Consider the following 15,134-nt stretch of genomic DNA (forward strand, 5'->3'; position numbering starts at 1 on the left):
AAGATGATGGAGAACCAAGATGTGTCCAAGATGTGTCTAGAGGGGCTAAGATGTGTCCAAGATGTGTCCAAGATGTGTCTAGAGGGGCTAAGATGTGTCCAAGATGTGTCCAAGATGTGTCTAGAGGGGCTAAGATGTGTCCAAGATGTGTCCAAGATGTGTCTAGAGGGGCTCCTCAAATTCTGCTGTGTAAAGCATGTTCAGGGTGCCCAAAGCTGTCTGTCTTTGAAGAGATGACTCATCTGTGACCTCTCAGGGGTGGCTTTTACCCTTGCTGGATCAGTGCAGTCCTTTCCCATGACAGAAGCCAGCCCAGTCCCTCGTCCCAGCATACAAGGCTGCCTCTCATGCCAGCCACATGTGACCTCCATGGGAACCAGGCAGGAGTGTCTGGGGTCGGTGCTGGCATCTGTGGTGACAAGCAAATGAAGTGTTGGCAGACAAATGCTGGAGCTCTGTCTCTTGACAAATTCTGATAAGAAGCATCTCCAGGGATGTGCTGCACCATCACTCACCAGTTGTTTTCCTTTGCCAAAGACACCCCAGGCTTGCAGGGCTGCTGGTTATCTCCCTTTGTTGGCTGAAGGCCGACTTTGGTGTGTCAGGTACATCCAGGGAAAGGAATTTTAGGCAGCATGGAGTATTTCTTGCTCACATGTGAAATTCTTTAACCCTAAATATTTAGAGGTTTGTGTCCTTCCTACATACCAGACAGATTCTTGGAAAGCAAATTGCATATGTATTTGGTTTTAACACGATGTTTGACTTTCAGTTTATACTGAAAACTTTCTTTCTTTTTTGCTTATTACCACCTGAGCTACTGCACTGTTCTGCTTACTATTTTTTGTGTGATTCTTCTAGAATTAAGTCCCTTAAGGAAATGTGTAACTGTCTAGGAAGAAAGATGGTTTTGCAGTTTCCAGAATGTATTTTCCATTTCCCAGCTGGCATCCCACATCCTGAAATAAGTCAAATTCAAGGGAGAGCTTATCCAGAAGAAAGCGGGGCTGGGTGTTGGTGGTTTGTAATTAGAGCTGACAGAAGCAGGCTAAGCAGAGTCTTAGTGAAGAAGAGAATGTGAGTAAGAGGGAATTACGTTATGCTACTTGTGTGAAAGGCAGTCACTCCATAGAAAGAATTGCAATACTGCTGTTCACCATATTTCAGCCTTCAAACAGAGAAAACAGTTTTGCTGTGGAAAAAGCTGAGCTAAATATTGCTCTCAGGTCTGTGTTCCACAGCACTGTCACACAAAAGAGACCACAGCAAGCCAGAGGGAACCCAGTGCAGTGCAAGACAGCTTTTCTAGTTGTGCCCTTCTTTTGTCTTCCTCCGTTTTCCCTATAAAGACAGAAGAAAGGCAATAGCAGTGACAACCAGACAGCATCCACAGCATCCATTCCTCTGCAGGAGAAGCAGGTTGATCCAGGAGTTTGTAGTTCAGCCCTTTGAATCAAATTGCTTCTAATCCTGGCTCCCATATGACTGCTGTACTTCAAGCTTAGATGCACTAAATCTTACACTGTTCTTGTGAGGCAGTGAGAGATCTTTAGAGGAAGGGAGTAAAACTGTTCATAGCTACCTATAGATGGAAAAAATAACACAGCAACCTGGTTTTCTTCCAACTGAATGAATACATGAGGTTTAGAAAGAAAATTTGGGAAACCTCTTCAGAATATTTAAGAAATTTAGGTCAATCCAATCAGTTGAGTCTAAAATCCACAGGTGAAGGTACAGAGCGGGTAAGACACAGTAATCTATGCATAGTCAAAGTTGGGGCAGCTGATTAAAAAGATCACAAAGATATTTTGACATTGTCACATTTCAGTAACAAACTGAAAAAAGGATTTGTAAAATTCAGATTGCACAATTTGTAAGAAAATCAAGTGGTCACATTCTTCTGTGTCTTGTGCCACAGCAGCAAAGCCACAGGAATTAGGTGAGCTGTAAACTGAGATCATGGCAGACTGGATTCTTCAGTAAGAACATGACTGAATACTTAGTTTTGACACCATGTGGTCTGAGATACAATCTTTGCTTCTGTAAATTAATTTTTGAATACGGTATCCTCAGTGCTACCATGTCATCTTCAAGAATATGAATGTAAGCTTTGCTTTTTTGTCCCTTATGTCAAAGTAAGTAGATTCATAACTGCCAAAGGAAAAAGCATTTCTTCTTGACACAAGGGTGTGGCAATAAGTCTGTGCTCTGTGAGCCCGTGTCATGAAAGGCACTAAAACTCAAGTTCCTTACTCATGCTAAGGCTCCACAAAGAAATAACACTACCTAGATTTCTCATACCTGGAATATTTGTTATCTCAGACTGGTGTTTATTAATTGATTCACTGCTGGCAATTGAAGTTGCTGTCATAATTTTTCATCTAAAGTGCTGGTACTCAGGAAATAAAAAGTCAGTTTCAATCTCTTCTTACAAGAGCTGCCATTTAAACAGAAATACACAACTCTAACACCCCTCTAAAAGTCCCTCCCTAGCATTCAGCAAACTCATAGTAAATCAGATGATAATGCTGTCTCGTGAATATCTAGAGATAGCACATGAACTGTTCTAGGGTTGGGTATATTAAGAGGCTCAAATTTTCAAAACTTATTTCTTAAGCTCAGTACATTTTATTCTTCAAGTGGAGGAAAGGTGTTCCAGATGATTTTCCCATGTGAGAGAAGTGCTTGTGTACAGGATCCTGCAGAAACTGTGTTTGGGAGAACAGCCTTGCTGCGAAGAGTTCATTAATACCAAAAGCAAAATTCAATAAACATGCTTGCTTCCAATTACATCATCTAACAGAGGAAGAGGATGGTGAACTTTTGCTAATTTGAAGCCAGGCACCTATTTTCAGGTTGCAGCACTGTTGAGCCTCCTGTATCATTAGGGAGCTTGAAAAATTGCCTTTTCTAGTTACTCAACAGAGTCTAAGTGAGTGCAAAGTCTTTTCCCAGAGATGTCAGGAAGAAGAAGGACTCTTTTGTGCTTGATGGCATATTAATTGAACTCTGAGTTGTGAGCCTGAGGTCTTCATTTCAGGAAGTGCAACAAGCAACTGGGGAACCTCAAGCTACACTGCCCAGCTCTTAGAGCAGTCTGTGCAGTATCAGGCTTAACAGCCCTAGAGATCACATCTGGTTTGGTTCAGGCTGTGGTTGTTACTGACATGCTTGTTTTAAATGGATGGCATCTGTTGCCTTCTTTCCTCAACGCTGCTGGAAAGGGAGATGGGAGGCACAGTTCAGCTTTCTTACCTCAGGATTTTTTGCATGCTCAGGCACTGCTGGCCTCTGGGAACAAATGTTTTCCTTCTCTGGAAGGTAGTGGTCGCCTGCCATTTGCTCATACGTGTTCTGTAGAGCCAAATTGCTTTCTTTCCTCACTCACGGCAGGAGAAAGCTTCATTTGGCAAGTACTACTGGGGGCATTTCTCACACCTGCAGGGAAGAAGGGTGGGGTACGGTTTGGAGTGGGGGTGGAATGCTGGGCACCACTGTTGGGTGCATCCCAGCTGCAGAGGGCCAAGAGCTCCATCCCTTCAGAAAGGGAACACACTGCATACATCCACAAGAAAGCAATTTGGGGGATTTAGTGACAGTTGGCAAGAACAATCATTAAGTAACACCCTTCAGCACTAGGCACTGCAATTCCCTAGTGCATAAGGGGAGTATGGATGGTGTTAAAACTCCATTTAACTGCTGATTGCTATTAACTGCTTCTAATATGATGACAGCTCATCCACACCTGACAATCCTCAGTCATCCACAGAAACCTCCACAGCAGGACAAGCCACTTCCTATGTTTGTTTTCTGGAGATGTGGGATGTGGCTTGCAGCAAGCTGTGCTTTGAGCTCAGTCATTGTGACCCAAAGGACAGAGAGGTGTTGGAGGTGTACTCAGGACTTCTTAATACAGTGAACTGTTTGAGGCTTTTAGCAAGATAACCCCCAACTCTTGAAGCTAATGACCACTCAGAACCATACCCCTCCTTCCTACAAACTGTCAACAGTGTGAGCTAGGAACATGGTATCCTCTGTCTGAGAAAATGGTTCTCAAGTCAGCTCTGGGTGAGAATTCCATAGACCTATGAGGCATACTGGGAGAAAAATCTGCTGTGGGAGCAGACAGCTCCAACCTTTCTGCCTAAATACTGTCCAACACACTTTTACTGGAGGTGGGAAGCCCTCAGCTCTACAAGGAGAGACCTTCAACTTACACCCTAAAATAGGAAGGGTGCCTGAGCAAACTAATCTCCCCCACCCCTGGACCCTGGCTGAGAGAGGTGGTTTTCATGCCACCCACCATGGCAGCTCTCTCCACAAAAAGGGGCTGTGCTTCCTTCCTAGGGTGCAGGCAGGGAGGCAGATGGAGTCTGTCTTCTGTCACCTCTGACTACTAGAATTAGATCTTCCCTTCACAGCTATTGTAGCTCGCAGGCGGCTGGATCAAGTGGCTCCTGCAGATGGCATCTGCATCCTAGGGATGGAGTGAAATCTAGGCTAGAGCACGGCAGTGCATTAGAGAGCTATCAAAGGAGCTTAGGCAGCTCTGAACCCTACTGTCACTCTATTGTTCAGCATCCCACTGGGATCACCCATCTGCAGCTCTTTAACAGAAGAGGAGCTGCTTCAGTTCTGCTGTCCTGGCTTCTTCTTCACAGACACTCTGAACTATTTTCTTTTAGATTTTCACTCTCTGTTACTCACTTCCAAGTGCAGTTAGAGTCTTCCAGCCCCTCTTCACCCCTGCATTGCTACCAGAGATTTCTGCACCCCTTTATCCACAGCAGAGGCAGAAACATCTGTTATTGCTGGTTTTAAAGTCCTCACTATCTGAAAGTTTCACCTCCACATGGCATGTCCAAGGAAATAGCTGTCCTGCCTCTGCTGAGCAGCTCCCTGGCGCACAGGAGGTTGGCTGGCTCCAGCAGAGTTCATCTGTCTATCAATGCAGGAAGAGCCAGGGAGAGCATCCAGGCCTGGTGCCCAAGCCCAGTGGAGAGGGGAGAGCAGAGCAGGAGTAACCTGGCATCTCCCATACTCACAGCCCCACTTGTTCTTGTGGGTAATTCCATTTCCTTATTAGTAATCCCCACCATCCCACTCATCAGTGTTGTGCTGAAGGTTGTTGCTGGAAGTGCAGGGGATACAGGGATGGAGACTGTTAGGTCTAAAGCAAACACACAGGGAAGGAGGAGGAAGAGGAGGGGGAGGAGGGAGTAGAAGAGCGAGTATTTGAGCTAAGCTAAGCAGGATGATGCAGCTTCCAGAAGGAGGGACAGCAACAGCAGGAAGTGGCATTTACTGGAAGCATTTTTAAAGTCAGTTGGGGAACAGCTGTGCTGGTTTTAATCCAACTGGACTGAAGTGGCTCCAGAAGAGCCAAAAAGCCCTTTGATACCTACTGCCCAGGCAATAAAACGTTAATCACACTGAAAGTCTTTGTTCTCTTAGTAGCAGTATTTTTCTGTTTAGCAGAAATGTACTGCTGTTTCCAGTCCCAGAGCCCACTGTAATATGGACCATGACACATGGAACAGAGACTGCTCCTGCTGCAATGGCCTCAGCATCTGAGAACTGGCAGGGAGCTCAGAGTACCAGTGACCATCAGGAGCAGTGGCGTGGCCCTTCTGCTCCCACAGCACTGCCCTGTGTGTCAGAGACTGCTTGGAACAGGCAGGTTTTCTAAAGATGGGTGATACTGTGGCTCTGGGGGATTTTGCAAATGTGTGAAAGTCTAAGAGAGCTCACAGGGCAAATTTTAAAAAGTGCAGGCTGAGGTTTCAATGCCAGGTGTGAAATAGATTCTCAAAAGTATTTTAAATGATTCATCAGTAGAGGAGAGGCCTTGAAGGGCCTAATTTCTAACCCATCCTAGTGAAGTTAGCAGTGAGTCTCCCTCTGGGAGGTCACAGACTCCTGTGATATATGTACGTTCTCCTTGGATAACAGATTAAACCTTATTAATTTAAGCTGCCAGCTGTTCTTTCAGCACTGATCTCTAAGTACAGCTATTCCAATGCTGCGTGTCCCTTACACCTACAGCCTTGTTCTTACCAGACCTTAGTGACAGCTTTGTATGTTTTGTACATAGAACAGGCCTACCCTGCTGCTCAGGGCTCATGAGGGCTCAGGCAGTGCCTGCGTTATCATCCAGGAATGCTGTGAGGAGTTGGACAGAAATGAACCAGGCTTCCTACTTGCCCAGATGGTTCACCTCATCCTTGAATTTTCTCAGTTCCCTCTTTGGCTCCAAATATGCTTTTTTTCTATTTAGTTTAATTTAAATTATGTCCCAAATTTTCTTAAAAATCAGAGGAAGTAACACAAAAAGACACTCCAGCCTTGCTGTGTTATCAGATAGTGTTAAGTGTGAACTGATAAGGTGACCAGTGTTCTGTTTTAGAAGTGCATATAGTTTAGATTTCTTTCTCTCAGATCTTTTCATCACTTTCAGGGATTAGGAGACTCTCCAGGCTGCCAAAAAGCTCTTACCAAAAGCAGGCATCTTCTATATCATCTGACTGAAGCTCATAGCATCATCTAAACAGGAAGAGGAACTTGGAACAAACTTTCCCGTGTCTCTTGTAATACTGTTGAGTGCCAAAATTACTGGGATGTTTTCTGTGATTGGCTGCTTTTTCAGTAGAAATACTACCCTAAACCTACTGAGTTTTCATAGTTAATCTTTTATTGCTGATAGGAGAAGTTTGGGGCCTGACTGATGTTTCTTGACAAAGAGAAGTGTATTTCTGAAAACATTCTGACTGTTTTCCACTTAATGCTGTTTGCTGCAATATCTCATTTTGCAGAGGGCACTAGAGATGCTACTCCTTCTATCTGCAAATAAAGGTAGGTCATAAAGTATTTCTGATATTCATCATGACTGTTCATGCTTTCATGATCTCAGTGATGATTTCCTGTCTCTGACTCTTTTGTATGCATCTCTTTGAGATTTTAAGTAACCCTTCATCCTTGCAGTTTTTGTCTATTTCTACCTCTTACTGTATTAATAGGCTCCTTTATACTATTACCTTTGTTGCCATCAGAATCTAAAGCTGAGGTGAATTCTAGGCATAGCCTGCTTCCATTATTATCTTTATTTTGAGGGAATCATTTGTCTTCATTATCTGCAGCTGCATCCTGAAGGATTTTAAAAAGGTACATATGATATTTTCCACTTATGGGAGCTTGGGCTTTATGCAGGGCTTTCCCCCCTCCTTCTGCTTGTTAAAAAAAAGAAGTTTCCGCTCCACTGCTGGCGTGACAGTATAGAAAGTGTCTCACAGACAGACTGTCTCTCAAAGAAGCAAGAATCCTAAAACCCAGCAGATTCATGTCTAAACCTCATTCTTTCCCTGCTGCATTATGAATCAGTGTACCCTGCTGCAGTTTCTTTCCCTCTGCAGTTTTCAGCATACTCCACCTTTTTAATTTCCTCTGTAGCTCTGCCTACAGCTGGCAAACTAATCAGTTTGCCTGAGAATTGCACCTCAAAATATTTATTTATGTGGAATGAACCTAGCTGCATTTTCTTATTCCCATCATCTGCTGGTCATCTTAATCTCTTTCAATGTTTGGTTCATGTACTGAGCTCCAATAACAATTATTTTGTTCAGGACAAGGAAGTGAGGCACTAGAAAAAACATAACATGAGCTAGCTGTGAAAATGAGTGTTTGACACACTTTTAGCATGAAGAGAAGCAGAGACTTTTAGCAATAGCACAAGTGAGAGAGTTACGAGGTCACTGTGTGGACTTATAGAAGTGTACAATTCAATTTTCTTCTCGCTATAGGGTCTACATTGCTACAAACCTCTGTTGCCATACAGTATTTAGTGTTGCAAACATCTGGCTTAGACTTAGACAGCTGTTGAACATAGGCAATTTCAGCTTCACTCCTTTTGCCTCAGTCAATCCCTCCCACAGCCTTTGTTGCTGTGACCTACATTTTGAGCAGATGATTTCTGATGGCATTTCAAAAGAAACTAATCTTGCACTCAAACTGAATCATGGCTGGATTGATCTGTGCTCCATATTCTATGCATGTGTAAGTTTATTTCTGCCTCCATCCCGGAGCAGCAAATCCTTAATGATCTGTCCTTACACACAGGCTCACCTGCAAGGCACAACTGCCTGGAAGCAAGACTTCCAGGGCTTTTCTTTCTCCGAAAGCTAAGCTGCTGCTGGCTACAGGGACTAAAGATTTATTCATGCTATCCAATATTTTTCAAAATTCTAATCTGCAAAGGAAGATAAAAGCTTTAATTAATAACTTTAAAAACATGCCATAAGACTAATAATGATGCTCCAGTAATCACCACATAGCCTGGTTATACTGTGCTAACTAAATTACCTATCCAGTGGTACTGTCAATAATACACCATGTGGAGAGCAGAATACCAGTGTCAGTGTTTTCCGTGAAGTGAAGCGTCCTCGCAGCCTCCAGAGCTCTGGAATGAACAATAGGACAGAGTGCAAGAAAAGTACAAGAAAGGCAGCTACTCAGAGAGCCCTTTTAAGTTAAAGAATGTACTGTTAGATTTCTGCGTGAAAATGGTGACACTGAAGTGCCCTTTGAGAATGATGTATCAATATTAGTCTCCTAAATGTGTCATATGAGACACCCTATGAGGCAAATTTTCTAGGTTTATTTATTTCTCCAAAGTACACTGCCCATTCCCTTCCTGTTAAAGGTGCTGAAGCATCTACTGCTGCAGACCATAAACTTGTCCTTACTGTTTATACACAGACAGTGCAATTGTCCTGTTCAGGCTTTATTGAAGCCTTGCTATTACAAGAGGACAGTCTGATTCAGACCTTGCTGGCACTGTCACATTTACACAAACACTCACTTCATAAGAGGGACTGCTGCAGAGAAAGTGCTACATTTATGGACTTGAACCACGCACTACCACACTCTCAGGTGTGGAAGGGTTTGAGTTTGCATCCCTCTGAAGCATCCTCTCACAGACTAAGAGCAACATAATAGATAACACCTTTCCAGTCTCTTTCCAGTCCTCTCCCAGGACATCACTGGGATTATCCCTGCACCCCCAGGCTCCTTTACCCAAGTGACATGCTTCACACTGCCACCGAAGCTGCAACATGGATGCAAAGGGAAATGAAATCAGCTGCAGTAATTTCTGGCACTGAGGCCCAGGGCTGATGGGCTTCCTTCCAGGGACATCTGGTCATTAACCCTCACAGAATAGGGGCTTTTAGGTCCTTTCAGTCAGGACAATGGGCTATATGCTAGGAAAAGCTAACTTTGTGCAACAGAGATTTAATCACACCTTTTGGGACCTTAAAAGCTGGTAGCTATTGATTGAGGCAAGGGTGATGAAGCGAGGTCACAGCTGCCTTCATCTTTCATATGGGGTCCATGGAGACCACACATAGTAGCATGCAGAGTTCCCTATTGATTCAAGTGGCTTGGCAATTAAAAACCCCTGTTTTCATCCTTTCAGTCATTTACCTTTCACCAGATGAAGCCAAGAGGTTCAGCCAACCTCAGCCAATGGCTGCCCAGCTAAAGTGGATGCACTCAGCTGTAACTGCAGATAAAGCTGAGCACAGCTTCATTTCATGCAAGTGAGAGTTGCCTGCCACACACACCCCCCCAACAGATGGGGCACTGTTTCCCAGACACAGACTGAGACCAAAAACCTGGTGAAGTGAAAACTGTGTGTCTCTGGAGAAAGGCCTTGCTGTGCAAAGAGCTGAGAGGGGAGGCACTGAAGCAGGGCTGTGTGAATGATTTATTTTCTTTGCTGCTTAAATTCTCCTCCTTTCTCTCCAGCTCACCACTGAAATTTAAGAGATGACAACCTCTGTGTGGATCATTTGAACCCCATGGGGAAGAGGAGTGTGTCTTTCTGTCCTCAGGACTGTTGTCCCAGAGCGTTTACAAAGGCTGAAGCTTGGGAGGGCCTCAAACCATCTTTGTTCAGCATATAGCACAGTAGAGCTGGGGGCAGTAGAGGGGCTCTGTCCTCCTGTGCACTCCAGTAACACCAATGGTAACAACTATGGCAAAGGCATGGTCTCAGCCCAGTCTGCTCGGGGCCTTAAAGCACACATGGACTTCCCATCAGGGAAGTGGATGTGCCTTTTCATAAATCACTTTGCTGCCTAAATAAAATAAAATAAAAGGCTATTTCATTTTCTTAGCCACAGTTTCATAAAACAATAGTCAAGAATGCCCAGTTTATCATGCACATGGATGACAAAACAGCAGAATAATGCATTCAAGCTACAAAGATTCCCCAAAACAATAGAGGACTTTGCCATGTGTTGTGGAGAAAACATCTCTGGTGAAGATACCAATATAAGAAAAATTATGCCCTGAAAGTCACATATAAGTAAAGCACTGTTGTTATTTTTAGTTAGAAATGCAGTTGGCACTCTCCAAACGGACTTTGGAAGAAATCCTTTATGCCTACACCCGTAGTTTCCCTGAGCAGCCTTGCACCAAGATCTCCTAGTGCTGAAGTGTGTGTGTGCTTGGACAGCACATTCTAAGCAGCTTTGAGCAAGGAACTGTCTTCCTGTCAGGTGAGCAGCACTGAACACAACTTGCAGGACTGAAACCTCAGCTAGGTGGAGTGAAGAAGTTGTGTAAGACATCCTTAAATGTAAGGACACCCTTGCATCTATTTTGAAGGGATAAAAGTGTATTCCAGACAAACACCTTCTGTTCATGGCTGCAATTCCTGACCATTCACCTTCCTGTCATTTCCTCCATTCCTGAGCCTTATTCCTCGACTCAGCCAGAAAGGCATATCGTGACTCTGTTCAGGCAGAGGCAGAGGAGGAGCAAGAGCTGCTTCCTTGACCAAAAGCAAGTTTTGGGCTGCTGAATGGCACTGGCTCTGTGTATTGCATCCCTGCTGCTCCATGAGCTCTTCTTACATTTTGTTGCCATGGATAACCTTCCAAAGCCAGCTAGCTCCTTCCATCTTCTGTTAAACTCTGGACAGTGCAGAAACTCAGTGGACTCCACTGGGAACATTTGTCCAAACTACAGAGAGAAAACTTCATTTTAAAAAGCACCTTTACATATATGTGCTTAACTGCAGTAATAAAATTCTTGCAAAGCAACAATGCAACTTCATAGGAGTAAGTTTAAGATTGCTGCCCAGAGTGCAGTATAACAGAGTGATTATGTGCCTCCAGGACCGGTTGAGTGAGAGGGAGATTCACACTATTCCCAGCTGGTGAGCACCATGATGTTTGTAGGTTCTCATCTTTTCCTTGGGACTAATCTCATGTTTATGACCAGCTATGTGAACTGCTCTCTTCACCAGCTGCATGTTACGGTGCTGCCATTAGAGGGTTGTGCTGTGCCCAGGACAAAGAGTGGTGGCCCCCTGCCATCCCCACGGGCTGCCTCTGCCTCCAGCCACCCAGCTGGGACGGCTGCTGCCTGCCAGAGGAACGCCAGCACTGTGGCTCTCTTGAAGCAGCTCCAGAAACTTAACAGTTAACTCCTGTCTTGCTTATAGAGAAATGTATTTTAAATTCTTATCCCAATATCTTCTTATTCAAGATACCAACTTTTTCTCCTCAATTTCCCTCTGTATTTACTTTGTGTTATTAGATGATGAAATCTGGCTAATGGGCACCCTAATTATTGCAGCATCCAAATGACAGGCTTCAGGCAAAATGATAATTACTTATTCAAAAGTATTCATAAAATTAACATATCCTGAATAAATTCAGGCTTAATTTAACAGACCACTGCACTTATTACAAGCATTTAGCACATGCAATTGTTTAAACTTAGTAGAAAGCAACTTACTCTTTCAAAAAATATCCGGGTCAGAAGTAGATGTAATCATAATTTGCCCTAACAAGAGCAAATGTCCAACAGTTTAGGGAGCTATACAGCAATTTGTTCAAATGCTTGTAAGTTAAAAAGCCTACAAAGAAGCTCTTCACAGGCTTTTAATTATGGCAAAGTATCCAAACCCTTCCTTAAATTTTGTTTCTCAGCCAAAATCAAGAAGGAAAAAAGTAATAGAAAAAGTTATAAATTCCCTTTCTCTCCTCCTCCCTACCTTGGAACATACTCAGGGCTTTATGCTGAGATCCTTCCATGGTTCCCAAGTATTATATTTGAGATTTATTAGACTTTGATATACAATGCAGAATGTTCCCCACTGATATACTAACACACTAAGTATGAGCTGTGGTGAGAGGGGAAAGAGCTACTTGTGTTCACATGAAAAATCTTGTGTGCCACAGCGTCCACCCCCATGGCAAAATCAAAAAGCTCTGGTAAAATGATGGAATGGTTCATTTCATAGCACCATTCACCCTACCTGCGGGAGTGTCCAGTGTTCCTTCTGCCACTAAAACTATGTCACCCGTGCATGTCTCATTGTATTTCAGCCTGGTTTCCCAAGGCTGGGGGGAGGTCTTTCAGTCATGCCATCTTTCTATCTTTCAGTCACAGAGAAGGGAATAACTTCTGAACAAAATGGGTCACTTTCCAAAAAACTGAAAGAAAAGCAAGAACTGTGTTCATCGTTAGCTAGGGCTACTAGAGCTGTGTGAAAATCAGGTCCTGTGGCATGATGGCTATTTCACACACAGACAAACACACACCACACCTCTCTTGCCTCCTCCTTCCCTTTCTTGAAAACACAGTTTTGTGCCCATACCGCTTGGAACCCAGATTGTGAGGTCAGGAGAAACATCACCAGGTGTCCCCCATCCCAAGTCCTGGAGTATATTCTTAGGTATTTTTCCAGCAGGATGAAACGTTGGCAATAAATCAGTGGATTAACTAATTCTCCTGTTACTTAAACAATAGCAAGGAAGAAAGCTCTATCCCTGAAAATGATCCTTTTACAGCACTCTGACCATTCCCATAACTGCACTATGACCTGTATTGAAGATTTCTTTTGTTGCTGCAACAAAATCAACAACAGCAAGATTTCTTATAAGCTGTACTGGAAATGTATAACCTGTAATGGAAAGTGTTACAGGTCCTTACTGTTTATTCTTCCTGTTCATCAGATAGTATTGATATCCAGTTCATTAAAGGAATTATGGAGTAAATCACACTTGAAAGAACAGGATACCAGTCAGGTCCAGATGCTTCCAATTTACTTCACTAAAATACTTCTGATTAAAACACATTACTAGTGACGTGTCTTAGAAGGAACTTGGACTTCAAGCTCTGTAATAACTGCAATATGTTCACAGTCTCTAGCCTTGCCACATGCCTAAGCTCAGTGTTAAAAACTCCTGCATAAAGAGTTATTAGGTGCTTACTTCAGAGACAGGCTTTCTCACTGCAGTCATTGCTGATGTCCTGGCACACCCTACAGAGGATCATGCAAATTAATATCATTATTTAGATGTTCCAGACTCACTACGTACCATTATGGCATAGTGTCAGTTCTACACAAATTTCCACATATGGAACATTTAAAAAATCTCCCAGCTACAGCAAGAGAAATGGAAAGCAATAGCTTCAGACATCATCAGCATCTTAAAAGCAGCAGAATCTCAGCACTGACATGGACTATATATTAGTGCTCACAGGATCTTTCTGAGGACCTTTGATATGCAGGCTCCCAGAAGTCTCAGAGAAGAGTCTTAGGCACTGAATTCTGGAGGAGAGAGGACCTTTACACTGACCCACTATAGCTATTCCTATCTGCAGTTCTGTAAGAACACTACAACTCCAATTGCACCTTTATCTCTCAGTACCAGTAGCTACTTAGACACGAAAGCTTCAGCACTTTGAAAACTTTCTGTGAAATCATCAGACTTATGATGAAATCAGTCCCCTAGCTCCACATGAACATCCTGTGAAGATTAACGTTGAGATACATATCTGCAGGGCTTTTAAGACAGTCAGTAGTTCAGACAGTCACCTAGGCTGTCACATCCTTTCTGCTTGAGCAACTGAACTGCCTCTCCTCATGACCCACTGGTTTTTGCAGGAGAGAGCAGTATCTGGCAGAAGACTGTGGTATTGTCTGCTGCAGAAACCATTTCAAACCTCACCACCTTTTCTGGTTGCAATGTGTGACCATACAGCAAATTCTAATGGCAAATCTTACTCCAGCTTGTAAAAGAGTTTAGTTCCCTTGCTCCTCTTTGTTCTGAGAACGTGGCTAAAGAACTGTGTGCCTGCCCCAAATCGTGTCAGCAGAGCATCAGGTTGTCCTACTTCTGACATGGCAGTGCTCAGAGAGCATGTATTTTAAAAATATTCAAAGACTCTGGATTCTGCAGCCATGTGGAATTTGGGGCTTCCTGTTAGCAGAAATGTTCTTTTTGTACTCAGTGTGCAAGAAGTGATCACTTGAGGTAAAGCAGCTCTAGATCTCAGAGCATACAGCACACAGTGGGACAACTCTGATCCACACAAAAAGAGCTGGTGAGACAGATATCTGTGAACTGAACTTTTCAATGCAGTGTCACATTTCTGCTGAGAATTCTTTTCATATTTTGAGTTTCCCACTGTGGATTATTTTGATTCCAACTTCACTGTCTGATCTGTTTACTAGTTAGGATGTTTATTTTTCTTGAAGAAAAACAATACATGTTTTATTAAAGCAGCTTAAGAATAAAGGATAGAAAATCAAAGGAAAATCCTAAAATGAACTCTTCTTGCCTTAGGGCAGAGAATGTGGCCACTGGATCCTAGTGTTCCAGGCATGTGGGCAAGTCTTGTTGTGAAATGTGACCCATGGGCCATGTTGCTGCAGATACCCGTATAACCCTTTCTTTGTCTCGCTGTAGCAGTTGCTTATCATCATGGCATGTGCAGTGCTCTGTCCCAGGCCTGCAGGCACAGAGGCTGGCAGTCACTTGCCCAGTCACAGCCACCCCAGTTGTGATGCCCTCAGGCTTTGTCCCTGGTCTGCTGCTGTCCTTCCAAAAAAAGGTACAGCTTCCCTGAAGATCCTGCTTTGTGCAGATGTCTTGGATACAGAGGATATCTAAGACAGCTGTAGAAAGCTCTGTTTAGGCATAATACTGAATACTCACTTGTACTGTATCCATTCAAGGACTGTTCAGACAATGGCAAGACAAAGACTTTAAACTTCAAGGAGGAAGACTTCTACCTTCTTAGATGGTTGTATTCTGCTGCCTTTGTGTGGAGAAATG

General features: G+C 43.4%; 1 long non-coding RNA gene across 1 annotated transcript; it reads right to left on the bottom strand.

Moving 5' to 3' along the window:
* Positions 1-5,534: 5,534 nt before the first annotated feature.
* On the bottom strand, positions 5,535-13,329 carry LOC137482191 (uncharacterized). Its single transcript, XR_011003915.1, has 3 exons — positions 13,284-13,329; positions 8,109-8,189; positions 5,535-7,217 (listed from the first exon to the last, which is right to left on the bottom strand). It is a non-coding gene; the product is annotated as an uncharacterized lncRNA (long non-coding RNA).
* Between the last annotated feature and the right edge of the window lie 1,805 nt (positions 13,330-15,134).

The sequence above is a fragment of the Anomalospiza imberbis genome, chromosome 13 (assembly GCF_031753505.1).
Source record: "Anomalospiza imberbis isolate Cuckoo-Finch-1a 21T00152 chromosome 13, ASM3175350v1, whole genome shotgun sequence".
Lineage (NCBI taxonomy): Eukaryota > Metazoa > Chordata > Aves > Passeriformes > Viduidae > Anomalospiza > Anomalospiza imberbis.